The following is a 19250-nucleotide window of genomic DNA, read 5'->3' on the forward strand; positions in this document are numbered from 1 at the left end:
AGACAAAGCACTTAGAAAACAGTATGTATTGTCACCTATGTTGGCAACTGTGCTAGGTATAGAGGTCCAAGGATGACTAGATCACATTCCCTTTTCTCAATGAACTCCAAATTGTTGGAAAGAAAGACATGCAAACAAAGTCACATCCATATAGAAAGGATCCTCTCTGCCTTCCAGGAGTTTATTACAAAGGCATTCTTCATAACCCAGTATAGCTTTAATTCAGCTCCCATAAAGACTCCTACACTTAGAGTGAGGAGCTAAAAAATTATATGGGTGTGACAGAATGGCGGTTGTAATTCTTCAGTACTTAAACATTATTACGTTTCAGGAATGCCTTTAATTTGTAGTGATGAAGGCAGTGTCTACATTGAAAAGATACAGGACACATAATGGAGAAGATCAATCCTGCTCTGTATGTAAATAACACTTAATGAGCATGTGGAGTTACTGGCCTCTGGCCATAATTTTATAGCCCACCGGCTGGGAACTAGGCATGTAACTCATGTGTGTGTGTTTTTCTGACTGGTTGTTTTTAATTTTCTATCAAAGTTATGTAGAGATATAGTTTCAAAAGTTATGACTTAAAAGCAGTAGTCTTCTACCTTACTACTCTCTGTCCATGAGTCCCATTCCCAACTTCCTTTTAGCTGGTTCTTCTAGTACAGTGGTTCTCAACTTTGCCTGCACATTAGAATCACCTGGGAATCTTTTTAAAATCCTGATTTCTGGGCCTCATCCTCCAGAAATTCTGTTTTTTGTTATGGGGTGAGGCCACAACATTAGTAACAAAGAAACAGAATTTCGGGAGGATGAGGCCCAGAAATCAGGATTTTAAAAAGATTCCCAGGTGATTCTTTTTTTTTTTTTGATTAAATCTTTATTGTTCAGATTATTACATTTGTTCCTCTTTTTTCCCCCCATAACTCCCCTCCTCCCAGTTCCTGCCCCACCCTCCGCCCTCACTCCCCACCCACTGTCCTCTTTCATAGGTGCACGATTTTTGTCCAGTCTCTTTCCGCATCTCCCACACCCCTTTCCCCCCCAAGAATAGGCAGTCCATTCCCTTTCTATGTCCCTGATTCTATTATGATCACCAGATTATTTATTCACTTGATTCTTAGATTCACTTGTTGATAGATGCATATTTGTTGTTCATAATTTGTATCTTTACCTTTTTCTTCTTCTTCCTGTTCTTAAAGGATACCTTTCAGCATTTCATATAATACTGGTTTGGTGGTGATGAACTCCTTTAGCTTTTCCTTATCTGTGAAGCTCTTTACCTGACCTTCCGTTCTGAATGATAGCTTTGCTGGATAAAGTAATCTTGGTTGTAGGTTCTTGGTATTCATCACTTTGAATATTTCTTGCCACTCCCTTCTGGCCTGCAAAGTTTCTGTTGAGAAATCAGCTGACAGTCGTATGGGTATTCCCTTGTAGGTAACTGGGTTTCTTTCTCTTGCTGCTTTTAAGATTCTCTCTTTGTCTTTTGCTCTTGGCATTTTAATGATGATGTGTCTTGGTGTGGTCCTCTTTGGATTCCTTTTGTTTGGGGTTCTCTGTGCTTCCTGGACCTGTAAGTCTATTTCTTTCACCAGGTGGGGGAAGTTTTCTGTCATTATTTCTTCAAATAGGTTTTCAATATCTTGCTCTCTCTAATCTTCTGGCACCCCTATAATTCTGATGTTGGTATGCTTGAAGCTGTCCCAGAGGCTCCTTACACTATCTTCGTATTTTCGGATTCTTTTTTCATTTTGCTTTTCCAGTTGGGTGTTTTTTGCTTCTTTGCGTTTTGAATCTTTGACTTGATTCTTGCGCTCCTCTGGTCTGCTGTTGGGTGTCTGTATAATATTCTTTATTTCAGTCAGTGTATGCTTAATTTCTAGTTGGTTCTTTATCATAACATCGAGGGTCTCATTAGATTTCTTGAGGATCTCACTACATCTATCGGCGGTCTCACCAGTCTTTTCAAGGGCCTTACTAAGTTTATCGGCAGCTTCTAAACAGTTCTTGAGAGACCTTAAAAGTGTGGTTTTGAGCTCTATATCTTCCATTTCTGACATTTGCGTCCTGTTTCTTTGTCTCCGCATTTTTTTATCTTTTCTTGGTGCACCCCCTAGTGGTCTTTGTACGCAGTCTTGTAGTTAAGCCTTGATTGTTGTCGGTAATACCAGGGGTGATTTGACCTCCAGGCTAACTGGCTATGAGAGTCCGCTGTGTCTGCAGTGGGAGAGCTTCTGTGCTGGATCTCTAGGGCGGTGCTAATCTAGCCTTTGCCTGAGGCTATCTGGCAAATGGCTCTGCGCAGGGCTTGGGCGGGGCGGGTCCCCGGGGATCTACAGGGCAGGCGGAGCGAGCAGTTATGGCTGCTCTCAGTTCCTTCCCTAGGGGCTCTGCCTCTCAGAGTCCCAGCAACTGCTGCAAACCTCGGAGAGAAAGCTGCCTTCGAGTTCTGACCGAAGCCAGACAGTCCCGCTTTTCCCGTTTGAGTCTGGGTCCCTAGAGACTCGCCCGGATCTGGAGCTCAGAGTCTGAAACTCTCTCCCGATTGAAAACAACAACCACGCCCTCCGCCGCCAGCCCGCTCCGCGAGTGCACTCCGCACCTGAGTATTTCACTTCAGCACTGTGCCTCCTCTGAATCTGGGTATGATATTCTCTTTCCTCCTAGTTGTAGAATTTCCACTCAGCCAGCCTTCCTGTGGTTCTGGATGATGTCTGTTCTGTCCTTTAGTTATATCTCTGAAGTGGTTGTTCGAGGCAGCAATCTCCGGCGTTAACCTATGCTGCCATCTTGGTTTCTCTCCCCAGGTGATTCTAATGTGCAGCCAAGGTTGAGAATTACTGTTCTAGTACTTGAATGTTGTGTGTCTAAATAGCTTGTTTCTGCGTTTTCTCCTCACTCTTGGAAACTGTTGATTGACTTTTTTTTTTCCATACACTAACTGGGATTTAGCTCAGCCATCATCCATAAACTCTCAGGATGCCTGAGCTCCCCAACCTTCCATTATATTCATGATGTGTTCTTTTTAGGAGGGAAAAAAAAAAGGCAGGGAAGAGGGTACTAGCAGCTTTCCATAGAACTCATCACTTCTGCTACTCCACATCTCTGCCTTCCTCGGCCTGCTGGATACCATAATCTCTTGGCTTTCCTCCGACTCTGTACTATTTGCTTTTCCTCAGCCTCTTCGGTCGGACACTCCTCTCCCTGAGCACCAAACATCGGGGTGCCCCAGGACTCAGTCCTCAGAGAGTTTCTGTTTACACTGTCTTGAAGATATCATCTAATCTCATGGCTTTAAATACCTGAGTTTCAAAGATTGCCACATTTACCTGCCTGATGTCTACCTGATGACCTCGATTGGATGTCTAATCATCACTTCAAACTTACATATAAAACTGAACCCCCGACTCCCCCATCCCACTCCTCCCATGAACCTTCTCCTTCATGCCTCCCCAGTCTTCCATTAGCAAATCCTGTCAGCTCTCTCCAGAGCGTATCTGGAATCCAACTTCCTGCCTCCTTCACCTACTATCAACACGGGTTCCAGCCACCGCCATCTCTTGTCAGTCGCCTGACTGTTCTTCCTGCCTCACCTCTCTCTCTCTGTGATCTCTCTCAGCAATGTAGCCACAGTGATGCTTTGAAAACCTACGTTGTGTGATGTGGCTCAGATGCTTCCAGCATCTTCATATCTTTCTCACTAAAACGAAGTTCTGTGCAGTGGTTTACAAGGCCTTGCACAGTCTGTCCTCTCTTCCCTTACTACGGTTTCCTCCCCAACCTTACAGTCTATGACTTTCCTTTGCTGACTCAACTCCAGCTACACTGGCTTCCCTGCCAAGCATATATAGGCCTCGGGGCCTGTGCACTGCCCGTTCCTTCCAGGCGCAGTGTTTGTCCCGGATGCCCACCCAGCTTGCTGCTGTCATCTTTGCTCACCTGTTGCCCTCTGAGTGAGCCTCCCGACTCACCTTATTTCAGGGCATCACCCCCTTACACTCAATTCTGTTTCCTCACTTTGTTTTCTCCATAGCAGTCGCCACCAAGGGAATGGATTTGATAATTTAATTCTTGAGTGCTTCTTTTCTGAACTTGCCACTGCAATCAAGTGTCTGTGAAAACACATTTGTGTCTCTTTTGCTCACTGCTGCATTTTCTGCGCCTGGCATATAGTAGACCCTCAGTAAATAGTTGCTGGATGAATTTCTATCACTTCTTAATTATTAAGAATTAATATGAGCCCTGGCAGGTGTGGTTCAGTTGGTTGAGCATCATCCCGTGCACCAAAAAGTCGCCAGTTGATTCTTGGTCAGGGCACATGCCCAGTTTGTGAGCTCAAGCCCTAGTAGGGGGCGTGCAGGAGGCAGCTGATCAGTTTCTTTTTCACATCAATGTTTCTCTCTCACTCCCTCTCCCTTCCTCTCTTTCTAAAATCAATAAAAACAGACAATAAAGGCTCTATAAAACCAAACAGTAGGAGTAAGAACCAGACTCAGATAGCACTCCTAGGATGGAAATCTATGGGAGATCTAAAACTTGAATGGGAGACCCAAAACTATGAGAAATATATGAGAGACCAAAAACTTTAGTAGCATTGGGATAAGAAAACAGAGTGATTATGTCAACTCTTCTGTGACTTAATAAGTCTAAGCTCAGTGGATACATGAAGTCATACTTACGCTCTTTGGAGCACAGAATTAACCAGGAGAAGAAAACCTATATTTAAAAACCCTTTAACCTTCAGTGTCTTTGTCCAGAAATGAGGATAATGACTCTTACGTCTCATAGGGTATACTTCATTACTGGAGGATAAAGTGAAAATAGTATCTGTAAATAATACATGTAGTCTGCTACTTTCATTCTCCTAACCTCAGTTGGCTACTATTATTATCCAGATATATGGACTTGGGAGTGTTTTTTATAAGTAATTACTACCCTATTGAAAACCCTATTTGAACAAATTGTCAGCTTCGGGAATTCCATTTATTTTTTTTTACTTATTTCTATGATGCTGTTAACTGATAGGGAAGGGAGAATATTGCATTTTTGGAATATGCAGTGAAAAAATTGAATGCGATTTGTCAATTATACCCCAATCTAAAAAATTGAATGTGTTTTAATAGTCCTATCTTAATTTCATAATATAGAAATGGAGATTTTTAAAAATTGAATTTAGTGGGATGACTGGTTCATAGACTTATGTAGATTTCAGGTGTACAATTCTATAATACATCATATGTATATTTATTGTGTGTTCACCACCCCAGTCAAGTCTCCTTCCATCACCATTTATCTCCTCTTTACCCTCTTCTTCCCCTCCCCCCCACCCAACTGGAGATTTTTAATGGTAATTATTCATTTGCCTCAGCATGAATTATTAGATTGCCTAATTTTCTACTTGTATTATCTTCCCTCAAGTATATTGGTGAGGAAATATTGACAAGATTGGGAAAATTTTGTTTTTACTTAGAATTAATAATTATATGATCCCTTTCTTTTAAAGAATTAGATTTAATTTATTTTGATAGAGTCTCAGGTTTGGGATAGGGTTTCTTCCAAAATAGGCCCTCATTTGGAGATGCCAGATTCTTAAATGGAATCAGATTATTTATCTGTTTCAGATGAAATTGCTATATCAGTTTCTCCCCACTGGATGTCATGTTTTCCCACATATTCCATATTTCACAACCATAAAACATAGTGTGAACTACAAAGTAATGCAATATGAAAACGGCTCACTATATGTCTAAATCAAACAATTATTCTTATTCACTCATTTACTCAGTAACATTGAGTACCTACTGTGTGCCAGGCTTTGGTTTAGGCAGTGGGGCCAAGACAGTCAATAAAATCAAAGCCCCAGTATTCACAGTACTTGTATTTGTGTGTGTGTGTGTGTGTGTGTGTGTGTGTGTGTACATCTGTATCTGTGTGTTTAAACATATGATTAGAATATAATAGACAAAATATAAAAAATAGAATATAATAGGCAGCGATACCTGTGAAAAGAAATATACAACAGGACAAGAGTACAGAGAATGACAGTGGGTAGGGACGTTGCTCTATCAATGGTCTCTTGGACAGTGACGTGAAAATGCAAGGGAGTGAGCTGTGCAGCCACCTGGGAGAAGAGAGGTCCTGGTGGAACAGCACATCCTTAGTCGCTAAGGTGAGAAGCACTTAGCAAGTGTGAGGATTAGCCGGGAGTGTGCGAGGGGTGAGGGGAATGTGGGAGTTCACAGGGGTTGCAAGGTTTGAGTCACAAAGGCCTTTGGAGAAGGACTTTATAAATATATTATCTTGAGTGACACTGGAAGCCACTGGGAGATTCTGAGCTGAAGATTCATATTTTCTGCTTTATGTTTTAAAAGGCTGGTTCTGGCTCTAGGGGTGCAAGATTGGAAGCAGGGAGACCACATAGAAGACGATGGTGATGGTCCAGGGAGAGATGAGGGCAGCCAGGTTCAGGGGTGGGGTAGAGGCAGTGAGGGAGGGTGAGATCTGCATGTATTCACACATAAAGTCAAGAGGATCTGCTAATGGATAAGGATATGGTGTGTGACAGAGAGGACTCAAAAATGGTTCGTTCTATGCTACTTCAAAGGTGTGCTTTAACAAACCTATTGACTATGAAAGTATGCAATATGCTACTGATTTCATATATATAAAATGTCAGGTAGTATTTGAGGATTTGTGAGCCTTTAAAGAAATTTGAAAGCCCAGCCAGTGTAGTTTAGTGGTTGAGCATTGACCCATGAATCAGGAGGTCAGGGTTCGATTCCCGGTCAGGGCACATGCCCAGGTTGCAGGCTCAATTCCCAGTGGGGGTCATGTAGGAGGCAGCTGATCCATGAAACATCATCATTGATGTTTCTATCCATTCCTCTCCTCTCCTCCCTCTGAAATCAATTTTTAAAAAAACATATTAAAAAAAAAGAAATTTGAGGAGCAACAGAATACTCTGCCTGAAAATGGGAAATGTGTTCTGGCTTATGTGTGTGTGTTAAAATTGCATTTGGATCAGACACTTTACCTGAAATAGTTTCCCTTTGATTTAGAGTAATAGTTAATATCCCATGATATTATTTATTACAATTAGGGATATGCTGAAACAGTATATTTTGTGAATGTCTGTAAGAAGGCATTTAAAGATTTCCTGGTTAGTGTTTGTGTTCTTTAAAAAATAATAATTAGTGCCCTAACGAAACACCAGGTGGCACTAGAAAATAAGTCTCAGATTAACACTGTAAATGGTTCTTTACAGAAACCACATGAGTAAATGCACTTTAGAGAAAAGGCCGAGATGGCTGTATTATAGCCAGGCAATCAGCTTGGTGCAACTGGTACCTCCTACAAATACTTCCTAGTTTTCTGTGAGCATGAGGAAAATAGACCCACCGAGGGCAGTAATCATGCCTAAATGAAAAAATATTTTTGTGTTTTTTAAAATTTTTTCTACGAAGTTTTTCCTGGGATTCTTGCAACCATATATAACATCTCTGAGCAAAACTGGAGAGCATTGCCTGAGGATTAAAAACGAGACTCCTTAGTGCAGCACATACAGCATCTCGTCCTCTGGCTCCTGCTATGGCTTTCCTCCATTCAAAACGCTCCTCCTTGCCTCCGCCTCACATTCACCTGGCAAACTCCTGTTCCTTAGAGCTGAGCCGAGAGCTTACCTGTGCCAGGAGCCTGCCCTGGCTGTGCCCGCATCGCTCCCCCAGGAGATGGGCTTCTCTGGGCTTCCAGAACATCCAGGGCTCACAGAATTTTAGTGCATATTTTGAGTTTTCTTCTTAATTTTTAGACAACAAAGTTCTTAAGGATGGGAACCATGACTCCCCTACCCCAACCCCAGTATAAGTCTAGGTTCTCCAAGAAACACAACCAACATGGTACGTGTGTGTCTAGAAAGAGAAAGGGAAGTAGAAAGAGACAGAGAGTTATTTTAAAGAATTGGCTCGTGATTCTATTTGGCTAGCAAGTCCGAAACTCTCCAGGGTAGGCAGGCAGCCTGGAGACCCAGGGAAGAGTTGATGTTGCAGCATCAGGCCAAAGGCCATTTGGAGACAGAATTCCCTCTTCATTATGGGCGGAAAGGGGGTCATTTTCTTTAGACCTTCAACTGATTGGAGGCGGCCCACCTACCCTTTGGTGGATAATCTGCTTGATTCAAAAACCTATGGACTTAAACGTTAATCCCATCTAAAAATACCTTCACAACAACATTCATACATATTTGACCAAATATCTGGGTGCCTAGCTAAGTAGACACACAAAATTAATCATCACATCCCTCCAGTGGCACCTAACCATAACACAGTAGGAGCTGAATAAACAGTTGTCGTATGAAAAAAAAAGGTGATAAATCCCTTTTCCTTTACTTGGGTCTCTTCATCTGATGATGATAGTATGAGATGCAAATGGTGGGCGGGTAGAGTTCATAACAGAAATATCAAAGTATGAACTTTAATTGTCCACAGTGTACTACATTTTAAGTTATTTTCACATAGGTCCTCAATTCTTACCAAAAATCTTGTAAATTGAGTATTTTTCAGCCATTATTTTTCCAAATACATTTTTTCTTCTTTCTCTCTGTACTACTTCTGGTACTTCAGTTACTTGCTAGACTGCATGATAGCGTTCTACATGTTTCTGAAACTTCATTTTCCCCCCATTTTCCTTTGGGTTGTATAATTTCTGTTGCTCTGTCTTCAAGTTCAGTGACTTTTTTTCTTTTGTCATTTTATATCTGCCATTGAGCCCATCTAGTAAAATTTTCATTTCAGTTACAGTTCTTTTCAGCTATAGATTTCCAGTTGCTTTTTTAAATAATTTCTAGTTCCCTGCTGAGATTCAATATCTGTTCACTCCTTAATGCCATGTTTTGCTTTAATTCTTTGGACTCATTTATAATCACTGGTTTGAAGTGTTTTTCTATTGAACCCAATATTTGGGCATCCTCGGAGGCAGTATCACTGCTGTGATATTGACTTTTTTTTTTTTTTAACTGACTGTGGGTCGGGAGGGCACTGTTATTTGCACTCTAGTAATTTCTGGTCAGAAGCTGAATTTTTTATATAATTTGTTGTGGCAACTCTGGAATTGTTGGTGTCTCGTAGATGGTTCACTTGTCTGACTCAAACTGAAAATTTTGTCTTCCCCGCAGTGTGAAGCAGTACTGCCTCTGCTCAGGTGTTTTGGTTTCCAGTTGCTGTGTAGTCCTCTAGACCAGTGGTTCTCAACCTTCCTAAGGCCGCGGCCCTTTAATACAGTTCCTCATGTTGTGGTGACCCCCAACCATAAAATTCTTTTCGTTGCTACTTCATCACTGTAATTTTGCTACTGTTATGAATCGTAACGTAAATATCTGAGATGCAGGATGTCTTTTCATTGTTACAAATTGAACATAATTAAAGCATAGTGATTCATCACAAAAACAATATGTAATTATACATGTGTTTTCCGATGGTCTTAGGCGACTCCTGTGAAAGGGTTGTTCGACCCCCAAAGGGGTCGCGACCCACAGGTTGAGAACCGCTGCTCTAGACATAGTTGAATGGTCTGTTACAGATTTGGGCAGAATTCATACTCAGAATTTGGGGCTTGCTTCTGAGATCTACTATCTAAATTGTTGGTTGCTTTGCCAGCCCGAGTTCTGCTGTTTTATACCTCAAGCCAGTACTTTGTGTTACCCACACTGTGTGTGCAGGAAGAATACAACCATCTTGCACATTTCACCAGAAGCAGTCCTGTCTTTCAAAGGTAGATTTGTGTACCCTTGTAGACATTAGCCTTCAAGAAGAAGGCCCCTGTGATTCCTGCCTTCTAGCTCATGCCTCTGTGCAGTCCTTTCTCCACTGAACAGGGCTAACCTGTGTCACCACAGAAGGGCATTTCAGAAATGACAGAATGTGACTTCAAGGCTAGGTCATGAAAGACATTGCAGCTTCTATCTTTTTTTTTTTTTTTAATATATTTTATTGATTTTTTTACAGAGAGGAAGGGAGAGAGATAGAGAGTTAGAAACATCGATGAGAGAGAAACATCGATCAGCTGCCTCCTGCACACTCCCCACTGGGGATGTGCCCACAACCAAGGTACATGCCCTTGGCCGGAATCAAACCCGGGACCCTCAAGACCGCAGGCCAATGCTCCATCCACTGATCCAAACCGGCTAGGGCTTGCAGCTTCTATCTTGCTTGCCTTTGGGTTACACACTCTGGGGAAACCGGCTGCCATGTCATGGGCCTCCATGGGTGGCCCTTTGGACAGTTGTGTGTAGCAAGGAACTTGTGTAAGGTGACACATGTTTATGGTTGTTGTAAGCTACTAAGTCAGGGGTAGTTTGTTTTGTAGTCATATACCGTTGACTCTTGAACAACGAGGGGGTTAATGGCTCCACCCCCCCCCCCCCCCCCGGCACAGATGAAAATTCTACATAGAACTTTTGACTTCCTAAGCACTTAGTTGTCCTTTGGTCTGTTCGGCGGCTTGGTTCCAGAACCCCCATAGAGACAAAAATCCACAGATGTTCAAGTCCTTTATATTAAATGGCATAGAACAGTGCATGCAGTTGGCCCTCTACAGCCACAAACTCCCAGCGGTGGATTGAAAACAGTACAGGAATTTATTTTATAACTTTGTGTATTTGTGGACTTGTGCAGTTCAGACCTGTGATGATTAAGGCTCAACTGTATAACCAATGCCTCCTCCCTGAGTTGGGGTTTGCCTGCCTTTCACCAGGCTCCATGGGCTTCCCCATGAGGGTAGAAAGTTACTAGTCACCAGGGATTTGTGCAGAGTTTATTCTAAGAATTTGGATCTCAGCCCCCTGGGACTCTCCTGCTTCTAAAATGTGCCCTTTACATGTCTGCGTGCTTTGTTGCTGTGAGGGCTGTCATCTGCCTGACGTATGGTGTTTGGGGAGCACCGCCATACAGGAAAGCCCAATGTAGAAACGAAAGCAGCTTTTCAAAAGTAATCCCTTTGGTTTATAAGCCTACCTGCCTTTGGTCATTTTCCAGTGCCTTCAAATAGTTGTTTTCATCATGTTCAGTGATCTTTTGTTGAGTTCATGAACTACAAATGCTAACACTCTCAGAATATTAGAGAGCTGGCAATCTCAAATTTGTAAGCCATCCTGAATTGTCTTACTGTGAACTGCCTAATCATATCTTACTTTTTGCCTTTTTCTTGTTGACTTTCAGTGGTTTCAATTATATTACTGATGTTAATCCCTTGGTTTTTAAATTGTAAAAATATTTTTCCAGTTGGTTCTTTACCTGTGAGCTTCATGTGTAATGTTTTACAGATAACATGATTATTGGGATAAGAGAATTTATGAATGAACACATGAGAGAAGGGTATTCTCTGGTCTTTGAACAAGTCCAACAATATCTGCTTGCTTTCATATACATATATATATATATATATATATATATTTCTATTACAAAATAAACAATATATACAAAAACATTGAAAAACTTTGATTCAGAGGCTGGGGAGTGTGAAACATGGTCCCTCACTCATTTGTTTATCTTATTGAGATAAAAGCTATTGTATCTGGCTGTGAGGACACCTGTCATCAAGATTCAATTATTTGGCCTCAGGATTGTTTCCCTTGATACACGAGTTCAATCGAGTCATCACTGCCTTGAACTTGATGACTTCATGGTCAGTATGTATAGGTCTTCTGTCTTTTAGCTGCCTATTGGAGGTGCCTTGGTTCATGGTTTTGGGCAGTCCCTAAAACACTATATATTCCTCCTCATTAGCGCCAATAGCCACTTAGATGTAGCACGGGCTGGCGTTTCAGCTCAGCCCGCACACGGCACCGTGGTACTGTCCCCGTCCTGCAACAGAGCAGTGCAGCGGTAGCACACTTAAACCAACTCAGGGAAAAGCTTCAAGAAAACAATCTCCCGCCCTCCCATACAGCTGTGAAAAGAGGTTAAGAGATAACTGCTGTTAAAGATTTATTATAGTCATTACATTCAACAGCTACAGTAGTTTGCGTGGTTCCTAAAATATACCAGCAGTTATTGTCTGATTACTTCTACAGATAAGTTAATTATAGGAGATTTCTGACTCTTATACAGTCTGATTTAGAGAGAAGTTTAATTACAGCAATTTTGGTGATTTAAATAAGCTCAGCATATATTACCAGTCTCAGCAAGTGTAGTGGAGGTTTTAAGCTCTGTTGAAATACACATTTTCTTTATTTTTGTTTTTTTTATTTCATGATCTTAACCATAATGTAGTTCAAGCAATAATTTGGGACACCTGTCTCCACCAGAGTGGCTATCCAGTCAAACACACCACAGGACAGCAACAGCAAATTCTTCGCTGTCATTAAAATCCCATTCTAATGCCTCCCATTGAGCAGGCAACGTTTTACAAAGCTAATTTCTGTAACGATTGTCACAACATGAGCAGGGAAATAAAATAGGTTTCTTATGGGGGAAAAAAGCCAGATAAGTGTGTTCTAAAATTATCTTTGGGACCTAAATTTTTTTTTTAATTGATGGGAAATACGATCCTGCCTTCCAATCAGAATAACCCACTTTACTGTGTAATAACATGTTATTTATATACTGAAGCAAATGAATGATTAACATATTAGCCACCTATGCCCAAGCTTGCTTAAAATTAAGCTTTCCAAAAAAAAAAAGTGCCATAAAAAGAAAAGTGCTATCATACTTGAGTATATTCGTTTCTTTACTAGTGAGCAAACTTCAGATTGGAAAGTGCCTTCTGTGAAAAACGCATGACTGGAACTGCCTCGGTTTGATTACAGAGCTCTTTTTCACAGCACTTGTCATCCTTCTGATATACTGGTAGAGTGTTGTGGCATTGACAGTGGTAATTCTTGCCATCTGTTCATATGTCTTTCACTTAAAAATCAAGTGTGTGTTGATCGTGGGAAGTATTCGTAATAGTGGAAATAAGTCAGGTCCTCTCTGTTTCAGTTTGGGTGATTTTCTTCAATTCTGCCCAGGAAACGGGTCCACCCCTTAGCCCTGACAGCATGGAGGATCAGCCACAGTTTTCTCCTTTGCTGGAATGCTTTCCCTTCCCCTTCCCCAGGCAGGCCCCGCAGTCCCCTGCCGTGCTGAGCCAGGTCAGCCCTGGCTCAGAGCAGGGTGGGCGTGGCTGGAACCTGAGGGGACACAGACACTCGGGGATGGGACAGGAAATTAGGCACAAGCAGCAGGGGGGAACTGGGAAGCCAGACAGTAGGCAACAGGCAACTATATCAGCAACGGGGAGAAGCCACTGTCACAGGGAGTCAGGAACAGCCCTCAGTGAGGCTGGGGGCAGGAGGATGTTTGCAGGCAGAATATTTCCACATGGAGGAGAAGCACAGGCTTCCTCCAGAGACGCCCGCAGACCCCAGAGCCCATCGCTGGCTCTCCCACCACGGCGACACGTAGGAGCCGGTCCAGATGACGGCACTGGGCATACCGTGCAGCAGTATCAGCAACATCCATGGTTTGTCGGCTGCCTTAATGCTTTTCTGCAACTTTCCGCTTTCCTTCTTGCCCGCCATCTAGAACATGCGAAGCTATTCTATGGATAATTAACTGCTGTTGAAACTCATGATGCATCCAAACACAGCCAGATTCCAGTGAGGCGCCAGCATCTGATGCAGCCTTTCTCAGTCCCGCCTGCAAACGCGATCACTTGCAAGCTGGGCTGGGTCCACCCCCACACATTCTGACTCCCCAGCTCAGGGGCATGGTGACTCCCAGGTGAAGGCCTGGCTGAGGCGTGCTGGGTCCGCTGCGCTGCTTACCTGGTCAGTCTGGTCTGTGTACTGGGACCATCTTAACTAAACAGTTTTCCCTGGGTCCACCTGGTTCAGGTACTATTCCTTGCTGCTATTGGAATCCCATTGGAAGGGACTGTTTAATAAAACAGAAAGACCACAAGAGGATTATTTGAGAAGAGCTGAAGCTATCCTGTGGTATGGTAATTAAACAGCCTCTTAAAGTCAAGTGCATGAGCCTCAGATGTAAGCCGGCCTAGGGTCTGAGTACCACTGACCACCTCCTCTGTGCGGAGGTGCGATGCTGGGGTGGGCTGGGGAGGTGTCCAGGACCCATTTCCTCCTTCATGGCTCATGTCTGTCTCATCTGTAGACGCCTCTCTGACCTCATATGGGTTCATTCCTTTGCTATTGTACATTCCAATCAGGACAAAGAGAATAATGGTAATGAATTCTCAGTTGCCATCTACACATGCTCAAACTGCAGGTCTTAAAAAACATGACTTTTGTCAATGATATTTTCATAGGTCTAGCTTTTTCTGTTGTTATTGTGATTTTCTGTGGTTTGTCTCTCCCGGTAGGGCTTGGCTGTTCCTTCAACTCAGAAGGTGCCTGGTATTTAACCATTTAGTGGGTCATTGCCATAGACCCATCTTGGGTAGCCAGGGAGAACTTTTTAAAAACTCTTATCATTAAAGTAATAAGAAAACATCAGTGAGGTGGTTAAAGGCTTCTATTTCATACATCCTGGAAATTGTTCGCTACTAGACATCTCAATTAAAGCAAATTTGCAGTAACTCATATTGTAGATTCTATTTCAAGTCATAAGTATATTTGTCCACTTAGTTATGGTAAAATCAAAAAATACTGAATTTTGGCCTTTGGGTTGATTTTTAAGGAGTCAGCACGTGTGGGTGAAGGGAGTGAGAGAAGGAATTGTATATATTCTACTACGTTTTCTTATACAGGGGAGTTGTCTGTGCTGGGTGAAGGTATGGCCTCTGGCACCAGGTCCTGGAACTTAAGCCACCCCCCTGTGTGTTGACCTTCTTAGAGAGTGAGCAGGAGACCCGAGAAAAGGGACAACAGCTTCTCACTAAGAGGATGCTTTCTTAATTTAGCAAATATTTCACCTTATTTTATTTGCCGTGCTCTGTGGAGTGCCCTGAGAACCAAGTAAATATAAAACTACAATACAAGGAAGTGAGGTTATGAGCAAAATGCTGTGGGGGCACGAAGGAGAGCGAGCTCACTGCTCGGGGAGATGGACAGCTGGCAGCTGATGTCTCTGTGGAGGGATGATGTGAGCTGGTCCTCAGGTAGTAAGCAAGGGTGGTTTCCGTGGGATTCTGTTTGCTGCATCTACCTATGAATTCAGACACTTTATTTTTAATGATGGGATGATGGGTTGATACAGAAAACTCCAAGGTCAGTCCTAGGATATCAGGATGCTCTCTATAAAACAGCTTAAATTGATTAGAGTCCTGTCTTGAAACTCTTGACCCTACCACTTTCGGGGAAAATTGTTAATTTTTTATTTTCTAATAACCAGTGAATTTTACACTTTCTCTCTTTTGATTCTTCAGTACCATTGATGGTATCTTCCATTTGTTCCTTTCCTGTTTCATATAATAGACTTAACTAGAGCCAACTTCTAGGACTATTTGTGTGTGTGTGTACTAGTATATATAGTTTATGTGGAGCCTTCAGGGCTAGTTAGCTACCAACTCTACCAACCCTGCTCAAGTTTGTGCAAACTATACTTTAAACTTTAAATAAAGGTGATGAAACCTACTTATACAGCATGGAGCCTTTAATTGATATGCTTTCCATAAGAGCTAAGATTTGATAAAGGTGTATTTCAGGTGCTAACTTTGATTTTGATGCTTCATTGAAATTTGGCTCCTCTCTCCCAAGGATCACTGACTTCTCTGTGCATTTATGCCACCATATTAGTGATGTTATTAGTAATGTCATTCAGCAAGTCATAAGGTGGAAATAGCATTAATTGCAAATTATAGCTTCCCCATAAAACCAATGAACTTGGGTGAGCTTTTTATTTCCGTGCCCTCTCACTTTGATTCATACCGCATCTTGCTTTTTTTAACTGCTGCCACGTGCATGTCTCAGCAGTGTATTTCTCATGGCCCTTGTAGACAGTCACGAGAGTGAAGCAGATAGGACCCAGCAGGGCATGCGATGTGTGCCATTAATCGCTTACCTCTGTGCAGTGAGGAAGGAGGCCAGAAGCATATTGTCTCCTACCCCCTGAGACGTTTGATAATAGCTCAATGCTGCACTTCCTGGAGTATTTCTTTGTGATTAGAAAACACAAGTGGAGAGGCTAGTTAGGGAAAGAAATGAGGATTTTTTTTTAAATTTAGTTTTTGTTTAAATATATTTTTATTTATTTCAAAGAGGAAAGGAGAAGGAGAGAGAGATAGAAACATCAATGATGAGAGAGAATCATTGATCAGATGCCTCCTGCATGCCTCCCATTGGGGATCGAGATTGCAACCTGGGCATGTGCCCTGACCAGGAATTTACACTGACACCATGATCTCCTGGTTCATTGATGGACAGTCAACCATTGAGCCATGCCAGCCAGGCAAAATGAGGAATATTTTTAAAGTGTTTTTTAGACAAATAATAAGTATCAAATATACTCAATGCATTGGCACTCACTCTTGGTCAGTCATCTTAGACCAAGTTTTTTATTTGATCTGTTTTGTTTTTATTTTTTATTTATTTATGTATGTATTTATTTATTTTAACATAGTTTTATTGATTTCAGAGAGAAAGGAAGAAAGAGAGAGAGATAGAAACATCAATGATGAGAGAGAATCATTGATTGGCTGCCTTCTGCATGCCCCCCACTGGGGATTGAGCCTGCGACCTGGGACCCTTTATAGAAATTGAACCCGGGACCCTTCAGCCTGCAGTCTGTGTTCTATCCACCAAGCCAAACTGGCTAGGGCTGCTCTGTTTTGTTTTTAGATGAAAGTGCGTGACTGGGTGTACTGATTGGAGGTTGAGGCTGTAATCACACTACAGGAAATTTGGAAATATGGGTATTGTTTAGTCTGTCTGCCTTTAAAGTAGCCACCATCTATTTTTCTTTCTATTCATGAACATGATCCTCCTTTAAATTCCTCTTACGGATCAGTTGATCCGCACTTGAAAATTGTGCATAGTGAAAGGGGTCCTATTATTATGTCTCTTCCAAATCCTACTTGCCATTTGGTCTTGAGCTTCTTATTTGCTACTTGATCTTGAATAAGTCTCTTAGCCTTTTGGTGCTTTGCTTTTTTTCATGTGTAAAATACAGAGATGGAGTTTTTGTGTAGACCGGGTGACCATTTCTCTTTGTCATGCTGTACAGATATGAGCAACTATAATCATTACTTTTCCTTATATTATTATTTTACATAAAATATATGCAAACCCCAAATCCAGATGCTGCTTATTACTATTGGTTTGTATATGTTTCTTTTATAAGAGGCTCTGGATGAATTTGATAAATTCACTCCTCATAACCATCCAATATATTTAACGTCTTAAGAGCAAGAGGAGAATACTGATTCTTCAGGGATGTTGCCCTAGGAAGTGTTTGTAGGTGGGACATGAACATCCATCCATAAGCCAAATGAGGTGTGTGCGTATTGGAGAGCTATTTGAGCAATCCTGGTAGTGGCATCTCATTAAAGAGTAAGTTATGCTTTCCTTCTACCTTGGATGTTAAAGCTTTATTAACACTGGGTTTGAAACAGCTTCCAAAAAAAAAAAAAAACCCACACTAAATGCTTAAGGGATTTATTATAAAACTCAATAGTCCTGTTAATTTCTGTGGATGCTTTAAATTGCTGGGGTGAACAATGTGTTCAGCCAGGAAGCAAGATCCTGCGTCCTCCCAGGACCTGCCTGATTGTGCCATTGCTATCTCCTTCTTTAATTAAACTTGTCCGAACATAGGACCAGCTGAAGCGTTTACTGTATAAATATTTTCACGCCCAGTGTGCAAGTTTAAAACCCTGCTAAAAGGAGTTTGCCATCTGTTAAAACCCCAAACATGTGGTGTGCTGTTGCATAAAAATAAGTTGCATATTATTCATAGAAAGAATCACAACATGTGTCATATCTTGGGAGCTGACCATAATCTGTGCCGTTTTAGAATGTCATCACCTTCTAAGTGACAGTATGACCATTAGTGCTTTGTTAAAAGACAAGATAGTCTATAAACATAATGAAATTAACATGTATTTTCATTCAAATGAAAACAGGCTTATCTAAATGTAAGTTTTACTGATAAGAAATTAAAATGTTTTTGATATTTTCAAATTATTTCTAGGAGTTTTATGTTTAAGTTTCCCCACTCCACCCCCCCCCCAAAAGATTTTAGTCATTTCACTTAGGCAAGAATTTCATTCTGTCCCTGCATTGCCACTCCCTCAGCCTGTGGCAGCCTCGCCTCTGATTCTTGTAGTCACTATACTGTTACTCCTTGCCTTTCCACGTATGCACACTCTCGGCAAGAGAACCTTCCCAACCTCAGACTATAGTCAGCCACTCATTTAAACCACCAGCTACACCACAGTTCTAGTTCTTCCACATCCTTACCAACAGTTAGTATGGTCAATCTTTCTAATTTTAACCTTCCTAATAGATATGTAGTAGTATCTCATTTTGGCCTTAATTTGCATTTCCCTAGTGACAAATGATGTTGAGCATCTGTTCATGAACTTAAGTCTCATTCTTATTTCTTCTTTGGTGAACTGTTTGCTCACATTTTCCCACACCCTTTTTCATTGGGCTGTTAGGATTTTTTATTGAGTTTTGGGAATTCTTCATATATTACTAGAGTTCCAGTGCACAAATTTGTGCATAGGTGGGGTTCTGCCGGCCCTGCCCCCAATCGGGGTGGGGGGGCTATTGGGGGCAGGACTGTTTCAGGTAGTTGGCTGGCCAGCCCCACCCCCTGACCGAATTCCTGGTTGAACTCCTGTCGAGTGGAAAATTTGCATATTAGCCTTTTACTAGGTGTACCGGTTAATAATGGCGGGTAATAATGGTGGATTTTGTAATCAAAGAAGACACGATAATTTTAAGAGAAACATCAAAAGTGCTTTATTCAAAGTAATGTCCATCGCTAGCTACACATTTCCCCCATCTTTAGGTAATTTGTGGATACCATCCCAATAGAACTTGTTTTGAGACAAACCATTCAGATACCCAATTTTCCACTTCTTCATACATTTTGAAGTGCTGCTCAGAAAATGCGTGTGTCATCAATTGGAACAAGTGGTAATCTAAAGGAGCAAGGTCTGGTGGATACAGCGGGTGGGTTAATACTTCCCAGGCAAGATCTTTTAACGTGTCTTTAACTGGTTTTGAAGTGTGTGATGGTGAGTCATCATGAAGCAAAATTACTTGGCCGTGTCTTCTGGCACATTCTGGTCTTTTCACGATCAAAGTGTGG

The 19250-nt window shown here is 41.7% G+C and overlaps 1 protein-coding gene across 11 annotated transcripts in view; it reads left to right on the plus strand.

The window, feature by feature from the left end:
* ASPH (aspartate beta-hydroxylase) overlaps nt 1-19250 on the plus strand; it is a 192588-nt gene that overhangs the window by 113147 nt on the left and 60191 nt on the right. The window lies entirely within an intron of this gene.

The sequence above is a fragment of the Myotis daubentonii genome, chromosome 17 (assembly GCF_963259705.1).
Source record: "Myotis daubentonii chromosome 17, mMyoDau2.1, whole genome shotgun sequence".
Lineage (NCBI taxonomy): Eukaryota > Metazoa > Chordata > Mammalia > Chiroptera > Vespertilionidae > Myotis > Myotis daubentonii.